This window comes from Sebastes umbrosus, chromosome 2 (assembly GCF_015220745.1).
Source record: "Sebastes umbrosus isolate fSebUmb1 chromosome 2, fSebUmb1.pri, whole genome shotgun sequence".
Lineage (NCBI taxonomy): Eukaryota > Metazoa > Chordata > Actinopteri > Perciformes > Sebastidae > Sebastes > Sebastes umbrosus.
In genome coordinates this window covers 33,532,791-33,560,316 of record NC_051270.1, presented here as the reverse complement: position 1 = coordinate 33,560,316, position 27,526 = coordinate 33,532,791, and the positions used below count along the sequence as shown (strand labels likewise).

General features: G+C 40.3%; 2 long non-coding RNA genes across 4 annotated transcripts in view; one reads left to right on the top strand and one right to left on the bottom strand.

Moving 5' to 3' along the window:
* The window catches only part of LOC119501827, a 52,817-nt gene extending 25,931 nt beyond the window's left edge, over window positions 1–26,886 (bottom strand). For all 3 annotated transcript variants that reach the window (XR_005209933.1, XR_005209932.1, XR_005209930.1), the window contains exons 1-2: window positions 26,779–26,886; window positions 20,467–20,565 (exon numbers count right to left, since the gene is read on the bottom strand). This is a non-coding gene — a long non-coding RNA (uncharacterized LOC119501827). The remainder of the gene's footprint in view (window positions 1–20,466; window positions 20,566–26,778) is intronic.
* On the top strand, window positions 3,125–20,868 carry LOC119501834. The gene is made up of 3 exons (XR_005209935.1): window positions 3,125–3,277; window positions 12,288–12,290; window positions 20,859–20,868. It is a non-coding gene; the product is annotated as an uncharacterized LOC119501834 (long non-coding RNA).
* Window positions 26,887–27,526: the final 640 nt, after the last annotated feature.

Here is a 27,526-nt window from a genome sequence, read left to right as displayed (position 1 = left end):
CATTCTGCCAATATTCCTGCTTTTTGGCAATAAAGCCTTTTTGTTCAACTGCCACCATCGTCTGTGTCTGCATTTGTGTCCAAAACTACACTGATCGTAACACTAAAAGCTTCATTAAAGACATTTTTACAATCATCGGTCTGTAACAAGCTCCTGATCAATATACTCCTTAACCCCACAGCCAAATAGAAGCCAGTTGACGCAGAGTTTTTTTTGGTTTTTTTATCTTATTTTAATTTATTTAAAAAATAAATATATATTATTTATATATTTTCTTATACATAAATATACTTTTATATTTTTTATTTTCTATATTTTTTATTTTATTTTATTTTATATGTATATGTGCGTATATGTATACATGTGGACATGTATGTTTGTATGCATATACAACACATTCTTTCTGTAATGTGTGTTGTGTTGTGCAGGGGTTTGGAGGGGTGAAAAGGAGGGTGGGAAAACAAAAATATGAAAAATGTTGACCTGTAAATCCAGCAATGTGTTTATTGTTTGCCCATGTTTTTCACCAATAAAAACTATTTGAGAAAAAAAGGGATCTGTACAAACCGTAATTGGTTCTTTAATGTAAATTCAAAGAAGCAACGGACCATGACTAAACTAAACCTCCACCAGATCTGAATGGACCTTCTGCACTACCTATTCTTAAATATACACACAAGCCTGGCCTAGGCCTTCATTTGTCATGACTAATACATGGTTCCAGACACTGATGTGATGTGCAGCACAGGAGCTGGGAGAGCACCAGTTCATTACAGGCCCACTGGGTTTACTGCATTTTGATGGATTTCCCCAGGACTCTCTCCACATGGTCTCTACTGCACATCAGGTAATTGCTGTTAGTCTAAGTGCACTACCACCAGTCCCCATGCAGACTAAAGCCCTCATGGCACATTGTCCTTCCTCCACTCTGTGTGTGTGTGTGTGTGTGTGTGTGTGTGTGTGTGTGTGTGTGTGTGTGTGTGTGTGTGTGTGTGTGCGTGTTTGTGTGAGAAAGACGAGGGGGGAAAGAGAAATGAATATTGAGATAAAGTGTGTTTGTGTGTGTGTGCTTGTGGACCCCGTGCATTTAAAAGGCAGAGTGAGATTGGCTTCGTGATAATGATGTATGAAACATAAACCCGAGGTCATCTGTTCCAATGAAGCCTCCGGTGTCTCGGCCCGCCTCTTGCATGCAGATGAACCAATATAAAGGGCGCGCTTGGTTTCACAGGTTACGCTCTCATTTCTCTGCTACACAGACAACTGAGGGGTTAGTTTACTGTCTGTCTCTCATATTGAGATGATGGAGAGAAAAAAGGAGATGGCAGACACTGAGGGGAGAGGGAGAACAAAGGGTATGTAAAAAAAAGAAAAGACAGAAAAAAAACACAGAGAGACTCCAGGTTTCCAATTAGTCGGAGTTGAAATGGGATGTGGAATATATTGGAAGGACTGTCCAGTGCTAAGTGTCACTGAGCGGGGTGGGGAGGAGATGGTGGTGGTGGTGGTGGTGGTGGAGGGCTGGTGGGGTGGGGGTGGGTGGTTGCTGCCGGATTAGGAGGAGATGAGACGAGAAGCGCTGCATTGGCCTCTCTTCCCAGACAGCTCATCTCTGCGAGCTGCTGGAGGCTGGCAGAGAGAAAATACACACCGGGGGGTCTGGCTTTAGAAACTCGCTGCAGCACTTCCTCTGAAACATCTGACCTCAGTACTGAGTTCATTTTTGGCTGCTCGCACTTCATCACACTTACATCAGTAATGAAAATATGTGACCATTTCACCATTAATTACAAGACTCCCATGATGTTAGGCTATTTAGATTGTCGCTGCGAAGGGCTATAAAGAAAAGTAGTCCGCATAAGCTGTTATTTAGTTACTTGGGGATGACAGAAACAAGATGTGAACGCAACAATGACATCACATTTTGAGAAGCCTTGTGTCCTATAAATGATGTTTATATATTACTTATTTGTTTTACCAGCTACGTTTTAAGGGAATTTCTGGCAGGATTATGTTCAATGAGAACGTTTCTTTCCAGGAAACAAAGTGCTGCATTCTTGTACCACACCAAAGTTATACAGAGGTGGTTGGGATGGATAGTGGGCACATCTTAATCCTGCATGTGATTTGGCTACAAAAGCACTTCAGTTAAGGTTAAGGAAAGATTGTGGTTTAATTTAAATGCTAATAAAGTACTGCAAACATGTTGTTTCAAGTCCCTGTTGACTTTTTCAGTATTTCACCAAGACCCCATCATTTTCTCTGATCTTAACCAAACATAGAGAGGCGAAGTCCCGTCGCTTCCGGTGGACCACCATGGGACCTTATTTCGATAAAAACATAAATGGTAGTCAACAACGAGTGACAAATAATTTTTTGATCCTGTTTGAATTGCGCCATGAATCACACATATGATGTTTGTCAATTTAAAACATCATTTTGCAAGTCAAGGAAGTCAAAGTTTGTTGTAAAACTGTTGAAGTATCAGACTGTGAGAATACATAATTAGAAAGATGACACACCCAAAAGTTTCAAGTGACGTCTCTCTCTCTCTGAAGCTACAATGCCTGTGTGTTACTCACACCAGCAACGGGTCTCGCTGGTTCTTTCTCTTCCCGGCTGATAAAAAGACCAGGAGTCGCTGGATAAAACACATCAGGTAAGATAACGTTTCATTTTGCGCGGTCATAACTAAGGTAGCTAGCTAGCTAGTGTGGTGACGTATATTGTGCGAGACGAGAGATGTAGTTCACTGAGCGGTTTCACACAAAACTAAATGCTACTACGACCATCTGCAATTTTCTTGACTTGCAAAATGATCTCTTAAATTGAAAAACATCCTGTGTGTGATTCATGCCACAATTCAAACAGGATCAAAAAATGATTTGTCTCTCGCTGTTGAGTACCGTTCATATTTTTTTCCAAAATAAGGTCCCATGGGGTCCAGGGGGGAACGGGACTTTACCTCACTGTAACCATAATAAAGTTTAAAGGTCTTATTGATAACTTAAAGCACTTATTGATTGTTTTATGTACACAAATATTTTTTTTAAATAATACATCCACAGAGCCTTAAGAATCACGCCAAATAAAAGCATGGCTTTTTCTGCAAAAAAGTATAATTGTGAATTCATTATTTTAAAAATGTTGGCGGGTCCAAAATCAATGTTTTGTTCATCTTTGTGGAAGATATCTGACGTTTGGTTCCCACTTCTAACAAGGTTTGTGAGCCGATAGTAAAACGATGTTGGTATCACGTGGTATCTCTGGGTCATCAGTTAGTGTGGAAAAAAAATGGATAAATGGCTGAGATTGACGGTAAGTGCCTGGCAACGGGGGAGGGAGAATGCGACATCTAGTGATTGAATGTAGTCAATGTAATCAATAGCACCTTTAATCATGTCGCTGCGATCTGATGTTTTATTGCAAGAGAAAATATTGTAGGAAAAGAAATGAATTATGTGGTCAGCGAACATTTTGCAGATAAGTTCAGTATCAACATTTGGCAATTTGCAAGACATGTCAATTAATTAACTTCTACATTTCCTTCAAAACGTATTTAAAGAAAAATTCGAAGCACTCCTAAGAAAAATATCTGTCTCTTTAGCTGCTAAATGCTCCACTATGTTCCCCAGCTAGTTGCTAACTTTGTCTGTCTGCTGTTTGGTGCTGAGTAGGTAGTGTACAGTGGATTTTGAGGGCTTTGTTCACTGAAAACAGCTGCCTGCTGCAGCCAAAATCGACGACATGAGTGCGGTGAGAGTGAACCAATTAAGGAAAATTGTTGGCCGGGAAACCAATATATAGAGCTGAAAGATGCTGAAAAGCTGACATGAGTGACACCTTTCACATTACACATAGTTATTTAATCCATTCTTAATATAAAATAATGGCATTATAGCACATTTAAACCTACGCATTTTCTAAAAATCTGACTCCTGAATCTACTCCCGCTTTCCTCATTTTCTTATACATGTACAAACGAACCTCAACTGAACACTGACATAAAACTGCATCCTTTAATTTTTTTACACTTTTCTTTTACTTATAATATTGTGATATAATGTATTATTATTATTATTATTATGTTTTTATCCTTATTTATTTATTTATTTATTATCTGTCACTAAATGTAATTGTTGTGTATTATGTATTTACAATTGAAGTTATAATTTAAAGAAAAAGGTAGCCGTGGACTGGAAAAGGAAAAATAAACATATTAAATGGCATTTCACTGTATAAGAAGATGACAACGACAAGACGAAGACAAAGAAGAAGAAGGAGTGATGTATGTTTATTATTAATTAGCTGGAGGTTTGCGAGCCAATATTTACTGAGGTCTAATAAGGAGTAAATGAGGTGTGGGGATGAAATAATAGTTTAAAGGATTTTTTGATTTCTTTGAATTTGCTTGACTAGATAACCAATTAAGAAAATTAAGAGTATTCTTTCAAATGGACCCATTCTCTTTCATCCATTGATTCCTATCCCCCAGATAAACAGCCCAGGCCAATGAATAAACATTGGACCATTTTAGTGCTTAGAAACAGTCTCCGAGCGAGAGGCCTAATTCGAGTAACATCCTTTCGGAGGGATCGATTCCGTGAAGAAGCATAATGCTATGCTTGGTTGTTCAGCTTGTCTCAAGAAAGCAATTCCAGCACCACCGGCGGCATTTGTTACTTGGTTGTCTTAAAAATCCTCGCAGCAAGAAGTTATTGTACTGCCATGCCATGGTGGAGAGGCATTTAAAACAATGAAACGGCAGCTCAGGGGGCAATTAAACCCAGGTCAGGGCTGATTTATGACCCATTTGAATGACATGACAAACTCAGTTGTTGGTGCATATTTGTATGTCTCCAAGCACATGCACGCACCAATACAAAGAGACTATCACTGACACTTTCACACTTACATTATGTTTACCAAGGCCGTTTAATTCTATAGGAGAGCTGCTCGTAAACACTGGCTGCTGGGGGCATTTATTGTTAAAGGATAGCTTCATATTTTTTCAAGTCTCTCTCAGTACGACACTCACAGTCCTATATAAACATGGAATGGGTTTATGGTCGCTCTAATTGCTCCTCCTGTCCGTACTCGCCATTAAGAGAGTAATTTCAACGTAATAGACGGGGGACAAAATCCACAGTCCTTATTCATGTATGCTAAAGTTCAGCTGAAGCAAATATATAAGGCTTCAGCACAATTAGTCTAATGAAATGGGTATCTTCCAGATTTACAATGTTTTTAGAACCGAATTCCCTCTTTGTGGTTCCCTTGGACCAACACATTCTCACTCCCAAATTGTCAAATACCGCTACTTGTTCAGTGCCCCCGGCATCAGATACTGACGCAATATGTACCCTTCTTACATTACTTTTGGACGTGTCAGGGACGGTGTGTCAATATACGCTTGTTACATGCATAGTGTCCTTTCAAAATAAACTTCCGTTTTCATAGGAAGCTAGGTTTAGGCAACACAACCACTTAGTTAGGGTAAGGAAATGATTGTGGTTGACGTTAACTTCACTGACTAGCGACTAACGTGACTAGCGACTGTTTGTTTGACCCATCTACCACCCTTCCCTCCTGCCCTTAGCGGACTCTCGCTCTCTTAATACTACGTCTCTTGCTTTGACCGTCGAATAATGGCGCGGGGTGGGTTTAAATTGGAGTTAGTTGAAAGCCCGGTGCGTCACATACTGTCGCTTAAGGGTGCTGTCCCTGACATGTCCAAAACTAACGCTAGAGGGGTAGCTATTGCATCAGTATCCGCTGCCGATATCGGCAGTATTTGACAAGTTGGGATTGAGAACGGGTTGCTTGGACAGTGTTTTCTATGTTGAGCTGCTGTGGAGGGACTTTGGCACTAAAGACTGGGTTCGGACCTCTGAATATATCGAACTTTAGAGTTTTTTGTGTATTTCGAGTATGAGGCCTTTCAAACTACAAGAGTGCAGGACACGCTGACAAGAATGTGTGAGTACTGAGTGGAAGTAAAGCAATTTACGCATCATTATCCTCCCAAAACTTTAACCAAACTTTGGCCGTTACCGTAGTTTTGTTGCGAAAAAGCCGATACACAATGTTAAGCCTGTGGCGTAAAAATGACAAAAAGCCTAAAATGCGATATCATGACGCGCAGAATGTTGTAGTATTTATACGCCTTCCTATGAGATTGGGTTGGATAATTGTGTTGATGCTACTTGTGTATAATGTTTACACTAAACAAACAAAGATTACAGCAACTTGTATGTACATTTTAACATGACAGTAGCAGAAATAAGTAATGAACTCGAGAGGGTAAGTATTTAAATCAATATGCTAAACGGCGTCTAACCATCAACCAAACTGCAGCAGCGAGTCTCTTCAAACTCTGGCAGCCAGGAATAGTATCCACAGGCTAACAAGCTAACAAGCACAGAGTCTACTGTCTCTGACAGTAGTGTAGCACTGATTCTGGTACATGAGCGAATCTGGCGAGCCAAGGAAGCCAAGAATTGTCAGGGGCAGTGAGTATGTATGAGAGCTGGTACCAGCAGCAGTCGAGTCGATTCAAGTACATGGGTTTGTACTCAACGGTCTCAGCAGCAAGCGCATACAGCTACGGAAAGCCCCGAGGGGAAAGCATCTGTCAGTCAGTCACCACCCAGACTTCTAAAAGAAAGCAAAACTTTGTCACACAGAACTCGAGTGAGTTTCCAATAGTTTTGAGGTTGTAATACTTCAATTTTGATAGTCAGTGTCAGAGTATGTTTAATACATTATTACAGCGAACAAAAACTGTCTCAATATACAAACAGATGTGAATACTGTTTTAAGAAAGACTTACAAACATGTAAACCTATCCTTTAACTTATGTAAGTAACCATCACACAGATGGTTAACACACCTGCCACAATCTGCATCCCAGAAGAGACCCCCTGTGTCACCACTCCACCCGACCATGACGTCAGCCAGCGATTGATCCCAGAGACAGCCTGAACCAGGCTGGCAGGACGTTTTCAATTATTCACTGGCCCTCACCCTTGGCCCGAGGCTGCTCAACTCTTTTACTGTTACTCTCTAAATACCTGATCACTCGCTGTATTCATGAATAAAAAAAACATGGAGGAAGGCTCGGTGTAATCCACCTCCACCGTTATCAGAATTCACCTCACGAAGTGTAAAACCTTCCCGAGCCTCTCGCTCTCAGTCCTGATCAAGGAAGATGAGCTTTGATTATTCACTGCTTCTGGTCTTCCCTTGCACAAACAAATGTTGTGATCATATTTTACAGAATGGCAAGGATCTACTTTAAAAGTATAAACATAAATTCTATCAAAAGTATTCACACCATCTGATGGTCTTTATCGTTTATGTTTTTCCCTGAGATAAAGTGCATTATTAATTGTATCATTATATCAATGCTACAGCATACAATGATATTTTAGAAAATAAATCAGACTGACATATACGGGTATGTCGCAAAACTTCAAGGCCGCACCCCTTTTTGGAGGAGAAAAAAACAAAGATCCTATAGATGTCAATGCAATTAGACGTGGGTTTGGATTGTTTTATAGACATGTCTAATAATTATTTTGTGACCTTAAATTATTATTATTAATTATACCTTAAATTAAGGTTGATTGCCATCATGCCCCTTTAGCTTTCACCTCGTCCATCTGGATCAATGACCCAACACAGTGGCCGGGTATTGCTTAGCCGGACTCCAGCGCTACATATTTGATTGAATCACCAGGTACCATTAGGCTAAGTGTTGTCTGTAAATAACTAACCTGTTTATAGCCAACTGTTTGATCTATAGGCTGAGATTTCGTTGGAGACGACAATCTGATGATGCTATACTGTATTAACTGTACTGTAGCAGCTTCCTACTCAAGTTAACATTAGCTATCTATCAACTGTCACCAGCATCATTTAGCCATTTACCACACTGGCCTATGTGCCTCAAATCTCAGTGTGAAAGCCTCGGTTAACCCGCTACACAGCAGCTTTTCTGCATTTTCCTAGTTCTCTCCATATGTGACTGCGTGTTTCTGTCATCCAAAAAGGAGGCGCTGCCTTCATGAGTTTGAGAAGGCCTTTCCATGGCAATGCTCGCATGCACAAAGCCAGGTCCATAAAGTTTAATAATGGTTTTCAGAGTTCGGTGTGTTTGAAGAACTTGACTGACCTGCACAGAGCTCAGACCTAAAGCCCATCCAACACCTTTGGGATGAACTGGATCGGCAACAGGGAGCCAGGTCTTATTGCCCAACATTGGTGCACGACCTCACTAATGCTCTAGAAGAGTGGAGGCTGTTAAAACAGCACATTAATAGCAATGGTTTTGTAATGAGATGCTCAAAAATCACATTGAGTGTCCACATACTTTTGGCCATCTAGTGTACGTCTATGGATATTATAAGTGGTTTACTGCATGCAAGTCTTACCGAACTATAAAGCGAGGAACCTCTGTCTGTATGTATGTCCTTTGCATATCTCAACAACCGTTCATCGGATCTACTTCACGCTTGGCGAATTGCCATGGAGTGCTTTGACGAATTTGGTGCAATTTGGACACATTCAATATTAATAAACATTGAATAAACAGTTCAGCAGGTTCGGGGCTTCAGGGCTATGCAGACTTGAGCATGTCACATGTAGTGGGCCATTCACTTTTGCTGCAGGATGCTGAATATACTAACGTTACAACCAGACTTTTCTTCACTTCCCTGGAGTCAATACGAGCGTATAGCCAACTGGAAGAAGAATCAAACCAGAGTGTATTTCACCGGTGTGACTGTGAGTAGGCCGCGACCTAGGTGTGTTTTTCCCCCGTGAGTGAGTAAGACTGTATTTCCCCGGTGCGGAACAGGCACTGCACTAGCGCAACAAAATCACTGATGATATTAAATGCATCAGACCCAAAGCACATTGAGTGCTGAAAATAGAGTCATATCGCTGCTGCAGACCAACTACTGCAGCAGTTTGTGACTCACCATGATCCAACTGTTTAATTGTTTTTTCAAACTGTAATATAATCATTTAACTGTGCAGACATCGCTCTGCTGCACCCATGATATCAGCAAGGAAAACATGTTTCCCCCTGATTCTTCCTATCTTGCGGTTTCAAAGGTTTCTGTCTATATGACTTGATGTCCTCTTTTTTTCCTGGAGTTTCCCCTCTCGACTGAAACGAGGCTGTGGAGCGGTGAACACATCCAACTGAGCCTCCTGATTACAAGCTCTATTTATCAGCTTTCCCCAAGACTGGTGGCCATGTAGGAGGTCTTCCTCTTGTGTTCAAAAACATTTTAAATGTAACCCTGCTGCTGTAAGTGAATTTTCTTTCTTTGATGTGCTCAGGTTGAAAATCATCTATGCAATCTATAAGTCACAGAAGGTTGTTTTGATGCGCTATCTGCCTCTCTCCAAAACCAAATACTGCTTTACTCTTTTGATATGTTATCTCCTGTTGTGATAAGCTGCAACAGAGCTGTTATTGCAGGTCATTTTAACACAACTCCTGAGTTTTGTGTGTCTTAATTTAAAAAAAATAATAAGTCTGAAATCTCAGCAGAAGCCACTTCAGCCTTTGATTTCACTTTCTATAAGTTCAAGTCTCCCTGCTCTTGCAGTCGAGGACATTTAGTCTCTGATCACCAATTCACTTTTCTAAGAAGACAAGTAGTCAACCTTTGAAGAGCTGCTACTTTGATCCATCGCTCCAACTTCAGTTAACTCACTTTATATAACTAACTTTACTTTACTTTACTTTGCAGCACTGCAGCGTTCTGCTCTTAAAATTAAATATAATTGCATTTATATGGAATGGACGATTTTTTTTTTTAAACTTATCTTATTTTTTAAATACAATGAGTCAATTGTTTCAAACAATTCTTGACATTGTAGCTAATTTTAGCATGCATAAATAAACTAAGAAGGTGAACATGGTAAACTACCTACCAAACATGAGCATGTTAGTATTTAGCTTAAAGCATCGCTGTGATTAAAGCAAAGTTCACACTACACAACTTTCAAAGTCGTCAGATCACTGTACTGTTCACACTACACAACTTGCTGTCTTGTAACCGTGAGTCTTTAAGTCGTTGTGGTTTCACGACCAGAGACAGGAGATCACACACTACAAGATCTTTCACCAGGAGGAATCCCCGATGAGGTCTCCAAACTACCTTTTGTCATGAAAACACACGCGAAAATGACGCAGGCGTAGTTGGCAGACGTGTTCACATAATAGCCTGTTTCCACCAAGAGGTAACCTCCGGTGCTGAAAAATTAAGCCGAAGTGCCAAAAACTGCATTTCCTCAAATAGCCACTTGAGGCTGGCTTCAAAAGGGAGTCAATCCCCATAGACCCCCCCCATGTTAAAATGCCAAACTTTACAGCAAAAATAAACACGTTTACAGCCTGGTACAAAAAATGTTTTGGTCTCTATAGTTCATATCACCATTCATGACAACTGTATGGGGGCAGAACTTTTATATAACTCACTCGTTTAAATTATATTAAGGCTTAATGTTTGGCATAATTGAGGGAGTGGCTGCTTTGAGTTACAGATGGGAGTCGTAACAGGTCGCTAGCTACTAGCTGTCTGCTCTGCTGCGTCATCCGGGCCGCCTCAGCTCCACCAACAATCCGCCTCTTTGGCCATTTTTAGATTAGCCGAGAGTTAGGTTGTGTCGTCACTGCCAAGATGGCGACTGCCGGAGCAGCTCTTCAGAAACCTATGGGTGACGTCACAGAGACTACATTCATATTCTATACAGTCTATGTTTTCCACACGTTTTTACTATTTCCCCTATGTAAATCAGTCACGGTGTTATGTGTTGTTTATTCATGCAAACGTCCAATACCCTTGGTGCAACAACAACTTTGGTCCGTGTTGCAATTGCAACACATACAGTAAAGTTCCTATTTCTACAGGCGACCCCTCCAGGTTTCCCCTAGATGCTAGATATCTAGAATGTGTCTGCAAGGCACCGGCAAGCCTCTCGGCTCGTGTCTTTGAACAGGCGCGTGGAAAATCAGGGCTAAAGTTGTTAAGTGTGAACTAGGCATTAGGCCGCGTTCAGACCGACTTGACTCTCGTTCATTTGAATGGAGCCAGTTCGTCAACGCAGCAAGGTGCAACAACACCGGGGGCTCCAGCTAAACAATGCAGGGTCGTCCAGCAAAAAAGTTGAACCAGGTTCAACTGCAACACAAGCCTCTGCGTTGGCCAATCACATGCATTCAAGCGCACATTCCTGATAGATTACTTTGTAATGTCGACGCCATATTTCTACCTCACATACGCTGCAATAAAAAATAAAATAGTTGCTTTCCAGAGTTGTAAAATCCTGTCTGTGAGTGCTACAAACAGTTTTACTGTGTTTTGGCATCCGATAAGCATTTTAAACACATTAATCTGTTACTTAAATTGGACTTTCTGGATCATATTTCAACACCCTCCCCCCCACCAACGCAGACCCCTGCACTGTTTTAAGGCAGAAATACTGTCCAATGTTTGTTGCACTTCTTTTAACCAAGTCATAGTCTTTGCCACTTTTAACCTAGTGGCTGATTTAGAAGTCACTTGTGAGTATGACTATTTAATGATCACTGTTACTGTCCTGCTCTACCAATAGAAATCTTCCTTCCCCCCTTTTGAACACACTGAATCAGCCAACACTGTGCTGTGGTTTCTGACAATCTATCATGGTGAGAAAACAAGAGTTCAATGTTTAAAATCTTTGACCCAGCTATCAAAATACAGCAGTAAAACATCCGTGACAGGAAGTATTGTGTTTAAATCTATTCTAAATGTGCTCACAGAGGAGGAGCGGGGTTTATCGGCTGACAGGATGGCTGACATGTTGGTTCACGCTGCAGTGGTCCTGCCTACCTGCCTGCGTGGACTCTGCGTGGAATACAATCTCACCACAGGGCTCAGATAGCTCCACAGATCAATACTGCCAGAGAGGAATGAAATAAATAAGTCTTTCTTACCGGATTACTGCAGTGACAGTATTTTGCTTACAGGAGTAAAATTAATTCTCCCAGGCTGCTGGTGAGAGAGATGTGAAAACAACAAAGTGGGAGAGTGTGAGTGGACTCATGTAGGGCGATATCACATCTCATAAAAATCTGGGGAAATATACGGACAGAAACGGGATGGAGGGGTGAGCTGGTGATATATGTTCAACTCCTTTTATATGAGTCAGCAATCCGGCTTCGTTCCGTAAAAGGACAGTATTTTATCCTGCAACCAGCTTATGAGAGGAAGCCGTTTCTTTCTGAGGCAGTAAAACATAATTCAGATGGCCGAGTTCATCCAGTGTGCTCATAATTTAACACAAAGCTTAAATGTCTACTTTTGCAATGGGAGTCTGGTTCAGCTTCTTCGAGTGGAAAATCACATCAGAGTCTATTATAATGTGGAAAAACTGACCCGGGGGTTTTGCTCACATTTCACATATTTCTAATGCATCATAAAAAATGGCGCCCCAGTAAATAAATAAATAACTGAAATATGATAAATCCCCTGCTATTCCATTTCCCATTTTAAATAAAAAATGCTTCCTCACTCTTTTTTGAATAGTTATGTTGGTTTGTTTTGGCTCAGTGCTCCAGCAACAAGAAAATCAACTGTTGAGGTAAAACTTGCTGCCTCCTAAAGTATCAGAAATACTGGAAATCCCACTTTGAGTCAATATCGGCTTCCGGTTTATTAAGGAGAGATTTAAAAACATGCAACGTTTGGAGTTCTCTCCAAAGCATAGACTGTATATAAGAAGTGGACGTAGTCACCGTGATGTCACCAATTGGTTTGTGAACAACCGTTTTCAAGCATCGAGTTTGGCATTTTGGCTGTCGCCATCTTGTTTTTTTGCAACCAGAAATGACACAAGAGGGTGGAGCTAAGTACAACCGAACACTGAATAAGACATTTTCAGGTGAACAAAAAGGTTCTAATCAACTTTCATGAACTGGAAACACACTGTGAAAGGGTTAAAGTTGTACGACGAAATTACAGACAACTCCCAGACCGGACAACGCCGTGGTAGCGACCTGTCAATCACAAGGTAGCCACGCCCTAAAGCATCCCCTGCTTTATGGTCTACTTGACTCTCAATGGGACCATAATTTACTAAATGAACATCATGCTGTATTGAAGAAGACTTTAAACTAGTGATTGAGACCATAAACTCATGTTTACAATGTTTACTGAGGTAATAAATCAAGTGAGAAGTAGGCTCATTTTCTCATAGACTTCTATACAATCTGACTTCTATTTGCAACCAGAGTCGCCCCCTGCTGGATATTAGAAAGACTGCAAGTTTAAGGTACTTCCGCATTAGCTTCACTTTTCAGACCCGGAGGTAGCCCACTGCTCCAAACACAATACAAGTTTTAAATTGTAGTTTCTGGTTGCTAATCAGAGAGGAAGTTACATATTGTGTTTGCATGAAATGTAAAAAAAAATAGGCAGCATTCATGTATTTGTAATTAGTGTGTAAAACCCTTGAAGAAGTTGTTGTGGGTTTTTCCAGGGGGCGGACGGAAGGTGTTTGCACTAACTAATCCTCCGTCTTTAGCTTTGACATCACCAAAGTCAAGCCTAAAGCCTAATTAATAGTTCATGAGGGTTCAAATAAAGTTTACTTTTCATTTGGCTACCCCCAACTGTGCTTGTGATCAGGTTCCCTGGACTCAGCAGTCTTTGTTATAGCATTGTAATCTTGGTTATCCCTAAACTCGCATCAAAGACAAACTTCCATGCACCATCTAAAACAACCAAAGGGGACAAACATCCCCTCTGAGCAGCTGGATTGTGTATTCATGTTGGAAACAAAGATCTAAACAGGCATTAATCTGGAAATTTAAAGCTAAGGTGACATTGAAAACACAAGTCGATGTGGTTCACTGTATTTCGTACTGTTAGTGTACATATTGTACATATTTTATGGGGAAAATGTTACTTTCAGCTGTGCATGCACACAATATTTTTCAAAGTATCCCTTTGAAGAGATAACTTTGAAAATTATCTCGGTTGCTCTGCACATAAATTCCCTTAACTGTTGTCAACAGAACATCCACTTTCCTGCTTCTTTATTCGTATTAATTTACATGCGTATGGAGCGATGGGAAATAAAACAGTGAACCTTTGTTGAGAGGGCTGGTGGTGATGCTCTAATGAATGGCTCTCTCATCCCTGAGATGCAGTTTGTGACTGTGACTTGCAGCCTGTGGCTGACACATTGGGGTGACACAATGAGACGAGGCTTGTGGAGAGATGTGAGAGCGGAGAACCCAGATAAAGCTGCTCCGCTGAGCTGCCAGCAGGGGGTCTTTGAGTTGTCTCCAGGAGAGGGGCGGAGGAGGGAATTTTGGGAGGCAGAGCTCAGAGTAAACAGTATCTGCTGAAAAACAACAACAGCAACAACCATACTCCCTAATCAAGTGGCTGTATTGAAATGCAAAGCCTCACTCCTTCAGTTCCTCACGAAAAACCCGGTGATTAAAAGTAAAATACATTATATGCACCATTACTCTACCTAAATTCCATGTTTAAACACCAACTAAGATTTTACAACATCATATAATTAGGTATTATTAGTGTCATCGCGAAATATGGCAGGAGTGTAGTGAAGCTAGGCAGATTAATTACATGAAACAGCACCTCAAAGACACACTGGATTTGAGGCTTCTCTCTCTCTCGATGTTCTAATCCATCTATTGCTGCTCTAAATCCCAAACACTGGTTTGTGTCAAACCAAGAGGAATTATAAAAGGGCAACCGATAGAGGGGAAAATAGCGAGACAGTGTCAAGTCAAATGATTCTGAGTCATTTCAAAGTAAAGTGAAGCAAAGTATCCATACTGTACACCCTAATTAACAATTTCAGGGACACAATCAATCTTAAATATGCTGAATGCGAGATTGGGAGCATTTCTATAGCCTCGGCTCTCAACATGGCGACGACTGAGTCAGCGGACGGAGCATTCACAGCCGGTGTGCGCGGGACAGCGGCGCCAGGTGGAAACCTGCTACTGTAACAAAAGCTGGACCGGAGAGGCCAGACACACAGCCATCCAACGTTAAAGATCAAAGCTCAACAGATATTGAGCGTCAACTTTTCTTGTAAAATGTCTGGTGTAATCGGTAACACCACTGTTGTCACAAGTTTATTAATCGGTGGGGAAATTTCCTCACCGTGACATCCCTACTGGCAACGTCACAGTGCCAACAAGACTCCAGCATAGCACTGCTCCCCGCCAAGAAATAGTCTGGCATATACTCCCCGTAAAACCACAACGTGCCATTTTTACAATTCCTTTTACTTTAGACGTGCTGAAAGGCAGATTTTGTTTTACTTAGCTTTGGACAGAGTCAGCCTAGCTGTTTGCCCCTGTTTCCAGTCCTTATGCTTAGCTAACCTTATATTTACCATAAAGATATGAGAGTGGTGTCATCTTCTCATCTAAATCTCATCAATGAGGGGAATAAACATATTTCCCAAAACTACTCCTCAAACTGCTAACTTCCAAAAAACAACAGGTAGACAATTTTCAAACAATACCGGGCATTGTGTACGAGGAATACAACCCCCCAAACAATCAGAAATAAAATCCCACATACAGTTAAATGCTGTCAGTGTGGAGGCTTTGCACGCTGTCTCCACTGCTTTTAACTGAATGGCAATATATGCAGTATCAGACCTATTTACTATTTGGGCTGATCTATTCCTTTGAAGCTGTTATAACAGTAAAATCAGGTCAGATCTCCAGGCTCCGCTCACACAAGTTGAAGTGCAACACCAACACAGTATATCAAATAGATAGAAATATTCTGCCACACCTGCTATACAGCATGTAAACAATATTTGTTTCTAAAGTCTCAGCACTAAGGTCCTATTTCACTTGCTGGCTCAGACTCTTCCCAGTTCTTTACAGCCTGCCAGATCTCCTCCAGCACGGCTGAGAGAAGAAGAAGCAGCACTCCACAGGGAAATTTTTTGTTGTCCCTGATCACAGACATGATGCATGCATCCAGAGGAGGCAAAGCAATTCAGCCCGCACCATAAACATGTCTTATTGGAAAGAATAACAACCACTTCAAATTGGACACCAATCAGGAAGTGCTTTTCATGAAGTCCAAAGACCGGAACATGCTTGATTCAGTGGGTTTAATCATCTATTGATCATGAATTTGCAGAGCTGAAGTGGGGTGTAACAAATAAAGTCTTGATCTGCCGTGCTAACAGGTTTTGATTACAACCCTTTATATGTCTCCTTGATAAAACAGATTTATGTCCCCTGCTGCTTTCAAGTCTCCACTCAGGCACAAACCCTAGATACTGTGAAATCGGACTGAAGGTTGCAGTGAGTCATAAATTAATAAAGCAGCCTCAGAGATAAAGAAAAGTTCTGTTTCTGAACCTTGACATGGTCAGTAGGCAGGGAAACAGAAATATGCTGCCATATAAAGTGAAGTGTATATACTGTATCTCTCTCCCACTATTGTTATCTTTTAAGGTGTAAAATGTAAAGGAAAGGAGATGTTTACATGCTTTTATATTCAAAAAACACATTATTTTTCTCATACTCTGTCTGAATATATCAAGCCAACCCAATCTCATGGAAAGACGTATAAATAGCACAACATTACAAGGACATTCAGCATGTCATTTGTACACCTCTTTTCGTGTGTAATTTTTAAGCCATGCAACAAAACGGATGCAGTTTAGGCAACAAAACCACTAAGGTTTAGGAAAGACCTCATAGTTGGGCTTCAAAAAAGTATGTAAACTAAGTAAAATACATACTGAAAACACGACACCAACGTCACTAAAAACACGTTATAAACATAACTTCAAAATAACTCAACAAAACGTTGGGACATGAACACTGGTCTCGAACGCCGGTCTCCTAACTGAAAGTCCCGTGTTTGTTGTTTGATACTTTCACAGTATTTATATAGCACCCAGTCCTGCTATACAATCAAAAAAGACATGGAAATCTCCCTTTTTACAATATGGGACATTCAACGCTATGTTAATTTATTTTGCCACTTGGTAACAGAAATCCACAACAAGCTGGAAATGGTCACACATATGACATACTGTATTCTAGCCTTTTAAAGCTTAAGGCTAATTTTTTTTTTTTCACTTCCAGCAGACACAGAGCAACATTATCATTCATTTGGAGTTGTGTCTCTGGCCACTTAACAAATATAAGTCCAATATTCAATCTTCTTTTAGCTCTGCTTTGGCGCCCACCAACTTCTTAGAAAGATATCTGTATTTTCAGCTGCTAAATGCTCCACTATGTTCACCAGGTAGCTAACTTTTTCTGTCTTACATTTGGTGTTGGGTAGGTATCATTCAGTGAGTTTATCAGAGCTTTTTTTTGCTGAAAACAACTCTGCTACAGCTCGAAATGAGGTTGATGAGAGCCGTAACAGTGAGCTAAAACAGTTAAGTTTGGGGCCGTAAAACCAAAATAACGAGCTGAAAGAGGTTAAAATACTCCATAAAGGTGAGTGTAACTGCGTTGGGTGCAGGGTTGGAAATTAGCAGCCAAATGCTGGTAAAATATGCAATATGCCAGCCAAAGATACAATGGTAATGTATTGAGTGGCTGATAAAATTTGTAATCTACTAGCCACTGTGGCAGGTGGACAAAAAAGTTAATTTCCAACCCTGGTTCAGTGACATTGCTCTGCAGGTTCATCACTACAAGAAACCCCTTTCACATTACACATTGTAATTTGACTCACTGTTCATATAGAAATATTGATTAGTGCAGCCATAAAAAGCCAAGAGAAGAAGAAGTTGTTACTTTTCTTTCAACCCCAAGCGTGCCATACTGAAAATATAAAACATATTCAATCATAAATAAATATAGAAATGAAGCTGTCCTTCACCCTTTAGTGCCATTCGATACATCATAAGTAATGACACTGGGGATGCCTTGTGTTTAAAGCCATGCCTTATTAATCTCTAATAAGAAAAACTGTTCTCAGCCTCTGGTCAGGGCATTGTGTCGATTAGAGGTTAAATTCCTGCTCAAGGACGCCTCAGATAGAGGTTTTGAAAATATCCACGGATGATAAGATACATCTCGTCTCTGGTTACTGCCCACACTCTCTGCAGAGGGTTTGAATGTTTCTCGTATCCTCTGATCTGAACCAACAAATCAATTTTATATGTGTAGTAATCTCATATATAGAATGCCGGCTGATGAAACCAACAGCTCAAAAAAAAGCTGCCATAGGATTTGCTGTGGACTAAGGATAAAGATTAGGAGATGGCAGCGTCATCGTCAAACCGAACCGTAAAAAAACAAAACTGCTCAATGAAGTACAACCTAATCATGGGCTTGTTGAACCGTTGTACCAATATTAAATACAGGTCTGCTAATTATTTGATGAGGTGCCAGAGACATGGGCCCTGTTCAGACCTGGCATTAACATGCGTCCTGAGTGATCGGATCACAAGCGGACAGCTTTAAGTACGTCTGTTCACACCTGGCATTGGAATGCGTCTCCACATGCGTCCCCAGTGACCACTTGTGATCGGCTCTCACTTCCCCGCTCTACAGGTATATGCAAATAAACACATACTAAACACACGGCTAATACAGCAGATGTTGTGACGTAATATTGCAGGAATGTCAGAAGTTATATCCTACATATTTGTCAATTCGGGTACATTTTATTAACATCAAAATACAAGGTTATTGTCTACCGGCGGTCCCCGGGGACCTCCTGACACTGCCTCCTTTGACAGGCAACAGTGAGGCACAGACAGAGCTTCAGACGGGTGTCAGCTCCGTGCAAAGCACTGGAACAAAAACACAGACACATCTTCGACAGTATGATAATAATGCACTTTGTGTGTCTAGTCTGATAGTCTGTAGATATGTAGCCTATACATAAGATATATGTTAATAAAATGCAGACAGGATACATTAGTACACAGAAGTTGTTTCCATGCCATGAGGCTCGCGTTTGCCTGTCTATCCACATGAGGAGCACAGTGAGACCCGCGGATCCAAGCGGGACGTCAATTGAGTAGGCGGCCCTTAATGTGGCCTAGGACACATTCGCGTACACACTGCTTAAAGAATGTGTCTTGAGTGCGTTCACACCTGTTCTTAGAGCTGTCCACTTGTGATCCGATCACTCAGGACGCATGTTAATACCAGGTCTGAACAGGGCCATATAATAGGCAATTACCTGAACATAGGCCTACTTGACCATTAAGTAGCCTACCTTGTTTCATGTATAAAATCAACGTAATAGAGAAATTTCATTCATTATTATCAATCAATTTATATATTTTGGAGTTCAAACATATTGGAAATGGTTATCTTTTTCTTCTCCCTAATGTACAAACAAACCAAACCCAAACGTGACCCAAAAACCGCCAATTTCTGTAACTTTCCGAAAACGACAATCTGACATTCACACCCACTTCATCCCATCCCACCGTGGTTGGCCAGCTGTGCGGAGCTGAGAAAGGAGTCAGGATTTGAACTTCCCTATCTAGCTCTCCTTTTTCATTCTCGGCTTCCAGGAGAGAGTGTTTGAAAATGTCCACCATTATCTCTTATTTAAACAATTGCGTCTTCCCCTTTCTATGTTGGTCCGTTTTTCACTCTGCCTACATAACAACTAAAAACACTTTTGATTTTAGACAAAGCGATGTACAAACTAAAGCGTTTCAGCCTACGAAAGCTGAAATGTTTCAATTTATGGGCTCCATTCGCAGAAAAGCCTCAGTATTATATTTGATTTTACCATGTGTGCAGGAAATAAAGACTCTCTGTAAAACATCAACTTGACATGCATCAATTCTAAACCAGGTTTATATCTGCACATTACTTGCTTGCTGTGCTGCGGTCTCTCCAGGCTTGAGAACCACATGTGAACCCCCGTGGTGAGCTGTGTGCGGGCTGCATAAATATTTTCATATAAAGTGCCCTCAAATTTTAATGCCGCTAGTATTACTCCTCTTCAAAACAAGTTCAATCTTTAAATAGAATTGAAGGGCTAATGATTGAAACTTCAGTTCCTACAATGTTACATTAAGATGCCAACGGTGCCGCATGAAAATGTGTAAATTAATCAGTGAGCAATGCTTGATTTATTACAATAGAATATATTAGACAAGTGCAAAACATGTTTTTTTAAATGGGCAGATTCAGCTTCATTCAGATTATTTCATAAATCAAACTCAGGTACAAACTGAAAAATGATCGCAAGATACCATTAAAGATTCATTAGTGTCCAATTTTTATAAATCAGGGTCTAGGTAATTTCTGCATCATATCATCTTTCAGAACATGAATTCAGTATATACAATTAAAAGTTGAATACTCTTATTGAAATATTGATCACTCATTTTGTGCTCAGTCTGACAGGTAGATAGAATCTCTTAAAGAGTGACCTCAAAGATATCAGAGATGCTTACCTTCATAGAGTAGCAGGAATCATGTGACAATCACTGGCACCTCCACTTATTCTTCTCAGCGTAGTCCAGCCTATTGGTCTAACACCTGACTCTGATGATCTGTGGATGGTAACACAGTCAGGATAGATCGACATTAGGTTACCGCAAAGCCTGCTGTACCTTTATTTGGCAGGTCCTTCTTCTGATAAACAGGCAGCAGCAACTTTTTTCAGAAATTGTAATCTGTTTAATTTAGATGTTATCTGATTTTAAAAATACAAGGCAGCAGGGGAAGGATGCAAATGCAGTCAGTCCAGGCAGACAGGAAGAGTTCAGTGATGTAATGAAGAAGAAGTGGAGATACATAAGCTTACAGGTAGGCAGGTAGAGCTTCCAGACTTCAGGGTTATGAGTTCAGGTTGCTGGAAAGCAAGGCACAAAGCAACATTGCCAATCTGGCAGGGAATGAGTGGAAATGGGCCGGTACTATACTGCAGGAATGATGAGGGAAAGTGGAAACAGGTGAACAGGTGAATGAGAGGGACAGGTGACTGGGACAGGTGGGAAGGTCCGAAGGTATCTGGTGGATGGATGGATGGAGAATGGCAGTGCAGGGGGCTGGGGAGGTGAAAAAGAGGCTGAAGGGAGGGACAGAGGTAGAATGGGAAAAGCAGGACTGAGGCAGACTTTTTGTGACATATGATCACTGTGCACTGTGGTTTGCTTTCCGAGAGCTACATACACAGATTTGCACAGCATCCCAGTTTCATACTACACTACACGCTAGGGCTGCAAAATTTATCAAATATTAATCGTGATCACGATTTTGGCTTCCCACAATTAAACTCACATGATTGACTGTGATAATGACGTTTAAAAATGCATAGTATTCGTAAGTATTTGTACATTAGCAAGAATGTAGCACAACATGGAAGTGAAAGCAGTGCTTGGTTTATTCAAATGTAAATACAAATATTTTGTCCCTAAAATCGTGATAAATTATCGGGATTATCATTTGGCCATAATCGTGCAGCACTACTACACGCTAATCTAAGCAGGTTCTGTAGTGTGTTCACATTGAATAAATGAAAAAAAAGGTAGAGTCTAAATGCTAGCGGCTCTGTGAGGTTGTACTTTGGCACAGCAGTGTTTTGAGGTAAATGCTAATATCAGTATGCTAACATGCTAATGTTTACTATGTTCGACATCTTAGTTTAACACGTTAGCATGCTAACAATTAGCACTAAACACAAAGTAGGCTACAGCTGAGGCTGATGGGAATGTCAATAGGTTTTAGTTTTACAGGAATCTGGTCATAAACCAAAGTACTGGACAAAATAAAAAAAGATCTCATAGTCCTGAGAGGGGCAAATCTTCAATAACGGTTTAGACATTCCACTAAAAAACACAAATGCGAACCTCCTGGTGCCGCTAGAGGAAAATTCAGGGAATCACCACAGTCAGTACATGTCTGTATAAAATTAGTTTAGAGATATTTCAGTCTGGTGGACAGACCGACCAAAACCCTGTGGTGCTAACATGGATAAAAAGACAGTATATTCATAGGCTGCTAAAAACACTAGATTTGTGGGTGTAGCGATGATAGACACTCTTCTCCCACAAAGCAATGCACAAAGGAAATGAAAGAGCTGCTCACAGCTGGAAAAAATCTAATTGTGGATGTTGGTGAAACAGCTCCAATAACACCTCACAAAACACAAAAATAACTATTGAAATTTTGAAAAACATCTAATTGTCTCCATGTTAAGTTTAATTGGCAGTGGCATTATAAAGTTCAAGTCTGCTTTGCACGGTGCGCATATTGAATCAATTCCTGGCTGGTAGTATGAAACAGTAAAGTATGTGTATTTATTGTATATTAACTGAAGGAAAAACTGTATATTATTAAGATTAGTACATACTGTATACAATTAATATGTAGTATGGAACTGGGACACAGTGATGTGTAACCGAGGAAGATGGGGGGATGAGTGTGGAGTGTGGAGGAGGACTACTTTCAGCCTCATCAAGTGGCCAGTCCTGGTCTTGATACTCGAGACCTTATGATAATCTGGGGAACTATTAAAAAGAGCCAGACAAGAGGGCAGACGCTGCATGAAGAGGTGCAGACAGTATTACAGTAGTTTTATGTGATGTACAAGTTAAAAGCTATAAGGTTATACAGTAGAACTGCAAAGTAGGAAAATGGGGTGAAGGTTAACAGCTCAGCTTATCTGAGATCCAGGCAGCCTGAATCCTCAAATATCAAACCACCACATGTCCCCGTAATTCAAATAAGAAGGACTAGGTGGACAAAGGAAATAAAAATGTCTTCCGTCAGCTCTGTGCTGCAACGGAAAATACAGCCTGCCAAAACATTATAAAAAAATAAACTCTAGATGGGAATTTAACAATAAAAAAAACTGTATTTATTTAGGCCTATCAATTAAAGTTACAACTGTGTACAAAATCTGAATTAGAAACCCCATAAATGAAAAAACAGCGCAACAGCACAACTTAGCCAACCATTCCCTGGAGCCAGAGAACTTTAAATGAAACTTCCACGAGAGACTGAGACGCTTCCACAGGCGATTTGAATTGTAGAAGGACGAGAAATGGAAAACCAATCTTCCACAGCTGCACTGAAATATAACTGCAGCAGGAGCCGTAAATTATAGGCCATCAGCTGGCCTGTAAAAGTTACGACCACAGGCAATTCAGGCATGCACAGTTTAACAAGACCTAATGAAAAAAACTACAGTTTTTTGGCAATAATAGCAATGCATGCAGATGCTATTCTGCATCATAAAAGCATAAAAGGCAAAGATAAGGACCAGTGACCACTGCTGTGTCTGACTTCAATGACAACAACATGTTAAAAGAGAACAATAGCAGTATTATCTCCATCGGGTATTAAAGCTGCAGTTGGTAACTTTGAGCAAATATGATAAAAAGTTATTTTTTATAAAACTGTCACTATATCCTGACAGTAGTGCATGAGACAGATAATTTGGAGAGAAAAAAATTACGTTCTTCTGCCCCCCCCTCGTGCTCCTAATGGCATTTGCAAGTCTCTACCGCGCCCCAACAGAAACAACCAATCAGAGACGAGCTGGAGACGAGCAGTCTCTGGGAAGCTGCCAATCACTTGTGAACTCTGATCAACTGTCAAACTCGGCAGCGCTGATCAAATATGAATCAATAATCTGTGACTGTAATGCCTATTTCTCGCCTCAAATGTTTTCAGAATCATCTTGTTACCCGGCAGCCATGCTGAAAACAGTCAAGCTAAAACCAAGCACCGCCCACCGGCCAGAGCAAACTTTCTCATTTTACAGCTAAACAGAACACTACAAGATGTTTCTGAAAACATTTGAGGCGAGAAATAGGCATTACAGTAACTAGGGCTGTCCCGAATAACATTTTGGGGCTTCGAAGCTTCGGTGAGAAATATTCAAAGTTATTCGAAGCTTAGCGGAGCAAAGGCTGACATGTTCTTCTGTCTGTCTGTCTCAATCTCCCCTGGGACAGTACCGCTACCGCACTACTGTAAACACATGCACCTCTACACACAACAAACAGGGCTATCCTTCTGAGAATATCTAATAATAATTAATGTTGAATATGAATCATGAATAATGTTGTGGGACTATTCCTTATTTCATTGGCTATTTTGGTATTATTTATTACATATTTACTTTATTATTACATTAAAAAAAAATTACACAAAAAAATGCATTTGAATACTGATTTGGAGGTTGATTACCATGGTAACGGTTGAAGCTTCAAAGCATTCCAGTCAGCCCTAATTGTAACAGAATATTGATTCACATTTGATCAGCGCTGCCTAGTTTGACAGTTTGATCGGAGTTTGCGAGTTTCACGAGCAGTGATTTACTGCTGCTGTAAAGTAAGTTTTCCTTTGGGCACGTTGAAATCTTGTAAATGCCATTAGGAGCACCAGGAGGATACAAAGGAACATGATTTTTTTTCACAGATGATATGTCTCATGCGCTACTGTCAGGATATAATGACCTTTTTATAAAAATATATATATATTTTTTTTTTTTTTTAAATTGTATTTGCTCATGGTTACCGACTTCAGCTTTAAAAGAATAGGACAATCATTTTTAGCTTTATATACAATTTTGTATGTTTAATAGGTGTATGGCATCAAATTAAGGTTGTGGAAACTAATGAAAAAGATATCAAAAATGAAACAATTCTGTTCATGTGATGTCCAAATCATGTATCCAAAACAGTAAGCAAGAAAATGTAAGATTTTTTAAAAAACTTTTATCTTCCACTCAGCTTAATTTGACTCCATAATTGTTTCCTCCTCGGTGGAAGGGAATTCTTTGAGTCTGAAATTGTGGGGTTCAGATTGAGGAGATAAATGGTGCCAATAAACTTATTTTTGAATTGTTCAGTTCAGTCTTTACTGACTGTTCCATTTGGGAAATTTATTTTTGGCAGCATTTGCAAAAACATTCATGAGTCTCATCCATAAGTAAAACTGAATAAAAAATACATATTATATATATACACCGGTGTATATATACTGTTTATACTGTATGCTTTGTATAGCAGGAGGGATGACTGTTCCTCCTGTTTTCCGACAGTCTGTGCAGCTCGATTTCACTACAGTGTACAAAACTAGACATTTCCTGTTAGCAATTTGGCAAAGTTAGTCAAACTCAGGAAAGTGTGTAATATCATGATATTTTGAGGAAACTGATGCTGCGGAAAGAAACATCATTTGAAATGTAGTACATGTCACTAATCAGCAGGTACCATTTAAATGGTGCACACAGGGCTATGCACAGAACTGCAGATGTAAAAGCAAGTTCATACAAATAGGCTAAATCAATTTCTGTTAATATTTTATTACCAAACAGGGCCGTGCTGCTTTCTACTTGTAAATCGGCCTAACCAAGGTTCTTAGTCTTTTTAACCTCAGTGAGTACATGCTGACACATTATTGATACAAAACTCAATATCTGTGTAGGATGGATTCTTGAGGGAAAATATGTCACTTTGAAAAGTACATACATAATTAGAAACAAACTATTTTGAAGACTAAACAGAGTGGTTCTTTTACTGTGGAAAAATACTTAAACAACTAAATGATGATGTGAATTTTACTGAGGCAGAAAGGTGTGTAGAGGGTCAAATCAGCTCCTCCATTATACAGAACATATTCTTGGCCCAGAGATCCCATGTATACTGTATACATCTAACCATATGCACCATGTGCACATGCTTGTGCTGGAGGCCATGCATGCACTGGCCTCCAGCACAAGCAACAACACATGCTACAGTACAGTAGAGAGAGAGACTGACAAGCACCTTGTTGACCTGACACTTGGTCCACAGCAGCATTCACTCTGTCCTGAGCCAGATAACAAATACACATTTACAATCACCACTGGGAAGGGAAAAAAAACAGGCACAACAACAACTCAGCCTTTCTCCTTCTTATCCAACATGGAAATGCTCTCAGTCCTGCAGCTCTCTATAAATCCTACTACTCCTTCAGTCTCAACAAATACAACCGTAGCTCTGTCCTCATTGCTAGAGGCATCTGTGAGGTCCGTGAGGGATAAATCAATAAACAGTATGACTACATTTTATTCTAATCATGCATCATTTGGGGGTCTTTAAAAATGCCCCCAAATGAAGCCCTTCAGACAGAAGCCAGTCTCAAAAGCAGCCTTCAGACATCTATCAAGAGAAACTTCTTTAGCAGCATTATCTCCAAACTGCAGTCAAGTTTGTAGGGAAACTAAAACACGTCTTTCTTTTCTTTTTTGCCATCATATGAGATTATATAGCAATGTGAACAGTTTCCGTTCCATGTCAACATCAGCACCCAGCAGCAAAGCGACGCTTCCGCCATTTTGGACTGAAAGCGACTACCGAAGGCGGTAAAACGTCAGCCTACAAGTGCCGCACGAAAGCAAAACTATATGATTTTATTGTCATATTCTACGGAAATGGCCTGTGCTGAACAATTAAATATTATAAATATATAATAAGCGTCAGTTCAAAATGGCGGCAGCGGCTGTTGTCAAAAACACACCAGAGTTTCGTCTCTTTGCTTCTATGCTCTCCGGTGTTACCCCACTTAGCTTTAGCATTAGCATTAGCTCATTAGCAACAGGTCCGCTAGCCTAGCATGGCAGTGTACGTAAGCTAGCTAACATCTCTATTTCAACACATTACTGCAAAACCTCTCAACTCTAAACACTGCACGTTATCACCAAGGAGTCATAACACTCTTATACCTCACACTGGAGTACACGTGTGTGATTCTGAGGAACATGAACTCACCTGTGTGTAGAACGCTTCAGCGTTCAGCTCAACCGCAGGAGTTCTGTCGTTGACGTTCCTCCGCAGCGCTGTGCGTCATCTAGTGACGTGTTTGAGTATCACACTGACACGGTAACAAGTAGAGGACGAATGTATTGGCATTGGTATTGTATGAAAATGGCATTTAATCACTAATTTGAACACAATTAAACATATATAAATAAATAAATATAAATAAATAATATAAATAAACATATATAAATAAATAAATATAAATAAATAATATAAATAATAATATAAAAATAAATAAATATAAATATATATATACAGTATCCCTCCCAACATTTGTATGGGGGCCCATGTGGGTAGTAAATGGGCTGAAAAATGGGCCCTATATGGGATTGTCCGCAGGTTCCATAATGACCCAATGTCAATTACCCACATGGATTCCATGCAGGATTACAATGGGTGTTATGTGGGCCCCAACTGGGCAACATACCCAAGACCCATCTTGGTCCCAGCTTTAAGTTCTATGTGGGTACTACATGGGGACTACATGGGCTGAAATATGGTTGTAAGTGGGTTTGTCCACAGTTTCTATGTTGGCCCCATGCACCAATTTCCCAGTAGTGACCCAACTAGGACTCACATGGGTAGCCCACATGGGGAGCCCATTTGGGACCAACTTAGTTGATCCAAGTGGGCCCCAGATAAGATGCCCATTTTGGGCCCATACCCACTTGGTACCCAGGTACCCCCAGCATAACCC